The sequence below is a fragment of the Tasmannia lanceolata genome, unplaced genomic scaffold (assembly GCF_043159265.1).
Source record: "Tasmannia lanceolata isolate RefF3 unplaced genomic scaffold, GAP_Taslan_0.1 ptg000021l, whole genome shotgun sequence".
Classification (NCBI taxonomy): Eukaryota; Viridiplantae; Streptophyta; class Magnoliopsida; order Canellales; family Winteraceae; genus Tasmannia; species Tasmannia lanceolata.
The window spans coordinates 10,554,993-10,561,276 of NW_027518698.1; positions in this window are offsets into that span (position 1 = coordinate 10,554,993).

A 6,284-nucleotide genomic window follows, 5' to 3' on the forward strand; every position below is an offset into this window, starting at 1 on the left:
TTCGGGTCTCTTCGCGGTTAGAGAGGAAATCTGTTTCTCCGCCACCTTCTCTAAGAACCCCAGCATCTCCTTCTTTCCCGTCCTCATCCTCACCAATGGCAGACAACCAAGATGGTCTTCCACCCGCTGCTATTACCGATACTCTTACCTTGATTCTCCAACAGCTTCAAGAACTCAAAGAAGAAAACCGAGTTATCAAGGCTCAGCTTTCTGAAAAGTTGGGACCGTCGTTGTCCAAGGATAAAGGGCCTATGCGCCAAGCAGCTACTCCAGTAGCACCTGCCCAAACAGTGTTCATCAATATCCCTGATAAAGTCGAAGAAGACTTAGAAAAAGAGCAGTACAGCGAGAATCACAGTAGGCCTTCTCAGTCCATGGTTGATAAGTCTGTTATGGAGAAATTAGAGACTCTTACCAGGAAAGTTCAAGACATTCAGTTTCAAGACCAGGGTGGTTTCAATCCCAGTGATCTTACTTTATTTCCCGAAATTCGCCTTCCTGCCAATTTTCAAATGCCCGATTTCGACAAATATGATGGTGTGGGTTGTCCAATCACACATTTGCAAATGTTCACCATCATGTGTCAGCCTCAAGGGTTATCTTCTGAGCAAATGGCTCAATTGTTCCCAGTTTCCCTAACCAAGGTTGCGAGGAGATGGTTCATGGTCTTGGACAAGACTCGTTACAGGACATGGAAGGATATCGGCGAGCAGTTCATCAGGCAATTCAAATATGATGATGGGACAGAAATCACCAGAAAGGATTTAGAGAGAACAAAGCAAGACTTGAGGGAATCCTTTTTGATTTTTGTGAAAAGATGGAGGAGAATAGCAGCTCAGATGATGGAGCGCCCGTCTGAGGAAGAACAAGTCCAGATAATCATGAAAAATATTTCCCCCCAGCTCCAGTATCACATGTCTTTGCAATACTATCCAGACTTCAAACACTTCATCGTGGCTGGCACCCAGATAGAGGAGGCTATGGCTCAAGGTGTATTCAACCGTAGCAACCCAAACCCCAGAGATTTCAAAAAGTCCCCTCCAGCCCAAGTCAATAGTATTTCCCGTTCCAATGCTCAATCCTCTAGGTCCCAAGAACCTTTAGTAATGGACTATGCTCAAACCGCAACCGCACCTCGGCAACAAACCCGGGTAGAATTTACCCCTCTTCCCATTCCATCTTCAGAGGTGCTTAAGCAGTGTCTTGCTTCAGGTCGCATAACCTTACCTGCCATCCGGCCTCCCCCCAATCCTCTACCTGCAAGTTGGCGAGCTGACCTACACTGTGAGTACCACAGAGGTCCTGGTCATCTTACTGACAACTGCATTGCCTTGAAATTTAGAATCCAGAAACTCATTGATGAGAAAGTCATTGCATTCCAGCCAAGACCCAATGTCACCCAAAACCCATTACCTGGTCATGCAAATCATCCTGCTGCCGTTAATGCCATAACCATAGGAGATCCTGAGTTTGACCCTCTTACCCTCATATGTGCCTTAGAACCCATCTCTGAACCCCAAATCATATTCTGTGATGAATCACACCTAAGAGAGTCTGTACCTCCCTTGGTAATCACCTATGAGCCACAAGTCCCTCAAATTATCACTTATGATGAGCCTGAATTGGATGAAGTCAGACATGTGACAAGGGGCGGAAGAATTTTCAAACCTGTTGAATTGAGAGTCGAAAATCCAGGGGCATTGGCTCGAGGAGAGGAGCCGCAATATGTGAAAGATCCAGATGATGAAGTTGTGCAGCAGTTAAAGAAAACTCAGGCTGTTATATCTGTATGGGGATTATTGATAGCATCAAAGAAACACAGAGAGGCTGTGTTAAAAGAATTGAATACAACACAGGTATCCTCAGAGATATCTCCGGAGCAACTGGCTGAAGTTGTTGCTCTAACCCAGGCCACCAGGGCCATTAGTTTCTCAGATCAAGAGCTGCCTCCTCAAGGTCGGAATCATGCTAGAGCTCTTCATGTCACTATTGTTTGTGGAGGCAAGAAAGTACCATCTGTGTTGGTAGATAACGGATCCGCGTTGAATGTGTGTCCATTAAGAACTGCCATTACCTTGGGTTTCGGTCCCACTGATTTTGCCGAATCAACCCTTGGTATCCTCGCATATGACAATACCCGAAGAAATGTGGTCGGAGTCCTCACCACCAAGATCGTTATGGGCGGTCAAGAATTTGAGGTTGAGTTTCAAGTTATTGATATCAAAGCCTCGTTCAATATGCTTCTAGGACGTCCCTGGTTGCATAAGGAAGGTGCTGTCGCTTCAACCCTTCACCAAAAATTGAAGTTCATTAAAGATGGGAAGTTGTTCACTGTCAGAGGTGATGAAGAGCCAGAAATAGGGCAAATAACAGGAGAAACTTTGATCCTTCCAGTTGCAAAAGCAGATGACTACAACTTGAATGGTTTCGCATTCGAGGTTGCTGTTATCTCTTACAAGGATGCCTCTCGGGAGGAGTTGTGTTTGCCGTTCGCCATCAGTTCTGTGGTGGCCAAGATGATGAGAAAAATGAACTACTTCCCTGGTATGAATTTGGGCCGTGATCCAAGCAAGGCATCTCACTGGCGCCCAATCAAAGCAAACCATGGAATTTTCGGTCTTGGATATGTACCTACTGAAGAGGAGGAGGAAGCCATGGAAAAATTGTTGAAATTGAAGGAAGAAATCCGCCGCACCGGAAGGGTACTCCTAATGGCTCCATATCCCTTATCAATGAATGGTCATTTTATCAAAGAAGGTGAGACGTTTCCATACTATGGGTTTTCTGAACCATGGTATGACTCAGTGACAGGGATCATGATACCCGGTTTTGAAATATTCAGTGGCCTTGCTCTCCCAGAAACAGAACCGCCGATATATTATGTTGAGAAAACTGTTGAGGACTGGTTAGTCTACCTTGAGCCAGATGTGCTGGAATCTTTGTTTGAAGAAAATGTGCCTGATGTTGATTACTATTCTGAAGAACAAGAAGAGACAGATTGTGAAGATGTGCTAGTGGCAGTTATTCAGAGTAATGATACCTTTACTGAACCTCAGAGTCAGATTGCACCTGCAACAGAAAATCTTTCAAACTGGAGTTCTGATGTTTTTCCATCTTATTTTATTGCTAAGTCAAGTCTAGTCAAGTCGAGTGAATCAGTGTCAGTGCCTAGTCCAGGCGAGTCATTTTCTGAGTTTATTTACTATGTGAATCCTGAACCTGTTCAGGATGAGTCCAATGATAATGATGTAACTTCTTTCAATTCAATGAAATCTGATTCTCAGTATGTCTCTGTGTTTGCTTCTGACTTTAATAATAATGATAACACTCCCTCCTCAGATGAGGAAGGGGGGATCAACGAAACTCCCCTTGAATTGCAGCATATGCTCAAACAAGAGGAGGAGCGCCGAGCCCAGCCTCTTAAAGATGAAATCGAAATTATAAACATCGGAACAGAAGATTTAATACAGGAAATACGAATTGGAAATACTCTATCCTCTGAAGAGCGCGATGAATTAATAAACCTACTTAAGGAATATAAAGAAGTTTTTGCCTGGTCCTACAAAGATATGCCCGGGTTGAGCGAAGACATTGTTCAGCACAAGCTACCTTTATTGCCTGGGATTAAACCTAAAAAGCAGAAGCTAAGGAGAATGAAGCCTGAGTGGGTCCTGAAAGTAGAAGAAGAGGTTACTAAGCAGTTGAATGCTGGATTTCTGCAAGTGGTGGAATATCCAGAATGGCTCGCAAATATAGTACCTGTACCGAAGAAAGATGGAAAGGTGAGAATGTGTGTAGATTTCAGGGATTTGAACAAGGCAAGTCCAAAAGATGATTTCCCTCTACCACATATCGATATCTTGGTGGACAATACGGCCGGGCATGAATTACTATCTTTCATGGATGGTTTCTCGGGCTATAATCAAATTAAGATGGCACCCGAGGACATGGCTAAGACCTCGTTCATTACACAATGGGGGACATATTGCTATCGGGTAATGCCATTTGGTCTTAAGAATGCCGGTGCGACATACCAAAGAGCAGCTACAGCCTTGCTCCATGACATGATACATAGAGAAGTCGAAGTTTATGTCGATGATATGATTGTAAAAGCCAAGGAAAGGAAAGATCATATCCCGAACCTTAAGAAGTTCTTTGAAAGAATTCTCAAATACCAGCTTCGCCTGAATCCTAGCAAGTGTGTGTTCGGGGTTACCTCCGGTAAGTTGCTTGGATTTATGGTGAGTCAAAGGGGTATAGAGGTAGATCCTCAGAAGATTAAGGCTATCCAGGAGATGCCACCGCCTAGAACCGAGAAAGAAATTCGGGGATTCCTAGGAAGGATACAGTTCCTAAGGCGATTCATCGCTCATCTGACATCAACTTGTGAACCTATCTTTAAGCTCTTAAAGAAGAACTCTTCCAAAGAATGGACAGAGGAATGTCAGCAGGCCTTTGAAAAGATAAAGCAAAGTTTGTCTGAGCCACCGATAGTAGCACCAGTGATACCGGGGCATCCATTGCTGCTTTACTTGTCAGTAACAGAAACCACAATGGGTTGTATGTTAGCACAGCAAGATCCAGAAACCAAGCATGAAAAGGCTGTGTATTATCTTAGCAAGAAGATGTTGGAGTATGAACAGAAGTATACTGTCCTAGAAAAAACCTGCTTAGCCTTAGTTTGGGCCACTCAGCGACTCAGGCATTACCTTTTATCACATAAGGTCCTGCTTTTGTCGAGGATGGATCCTCTGAAATATCTCTTTGAAAAACCAGCCCTGACAGGCAGGACTGCCAGATGGTTATTATTGTTGTCTGAATTTGACATCACTCATGTAACCCAAAAATCAGTAAAGGGCCGAGCCATTGCTGAACAATTGGCGGAAGCACCCCGAGAAGAAAGTCAGCATTTCAAGCCGATGTTCCCAGATGAAGAGATCATGATGGTTGAAGATGAATATCCAGAAACTGGTTGGACCCTCTATTTTGATGGAGCAGCAAACCAAACAGGACAAGGAGTAGGGGCATTGCTTGTGTCGCCTCGAAATGAGCATGTCCCCGTTGCCGTTAAGTTACAATTCAATTGCACCAACAATATGGCAGAATATGAAGCATGCATTGTTGGGCTTGAGGCTGCATTGGCCTTAGGCATAGAGAATCTTGACGTATATGGAGATTCGAAGCTAATCATTTGCCAAACTCAAGGAGAGTGGAGAACCAAAGAAGAAAAGCTATTGCCATATCATGAATACTTGGATATTCTCGCTAAGCAATTTCAACGCGTCACTTTCAGTTATTTGCCAAGGTTGAAGAATAGATTCGCCGATGCCTTAGCAACGTTAGCTTCCATGATTGACATACCTCACAATATGAAGATGAGGCCCATCACGGTTCAAGAGCAATGGGCTCCTGCATATGTTGATGCTATAGAAATAGCTGCAAGATGTCCCGATGGAAAGCCATGGTATACAGACATAAAGAACTACATCTCAGGCCAGGGGCATCCCAATGAGGCGTCGAGTAAAGAAATAAGGACTTTGCAGAGATTGGCAGCTAATTTCGTCATTTGTGGAGGAGAGTTGTATCGACGGTCTTTCGATGGAATTCAACTCTTATGTGTCACTGAAGATCAGGCAGAAGAAATTCTCGCAGATATTCATGAAGGGGTGTGTGGGCCTCATATGAATGGGAAGATGTTGGCAAGGAAGATCCTACGTCTGGGGTATTATTGGCCGACATTAGAAGCAGATTGTCACACATTTGTGAAGAGATGCTATAAATGTCAGATACATGCGAATCTCATCCATGTACCACCCACCGAATTGCATTCTCTTACCTCTCCTTGGCCGTTTTCGGTATGGGGAATTGACATCATTGGCAAGATTTCTCCCAAGTCGTCTAATGGTCACGAGTACATACTCGTTGCTATTGATTACTTCACCAAGTGGGTTGAGGCCGCTTCTTATGCAAAGCTTACATCCTCATCAGTTGCTAAATTCATACGCACCAACATAATTTGCAGATATGGAATTCCCCATGAACTTATCTCAGATAATGGATCTCATTTCAAGAAGGAAGTAATCTCTCTTTGCGAAGAGTTCAAGATTAAGCATCATAAATCCTCGCCTTATCGTCCGCAGACAAATGGAGCGGTAGAAGCTGCAAACAAAAATGTCAAGACTATCATTAGCAAAATGTCAGAAACTTATAAAGATTGGTCGAATAAGTTACCATACGCCTTGTGGGCTTACAGAACATCAATTAGGGCTTCAACTGGGGCAACC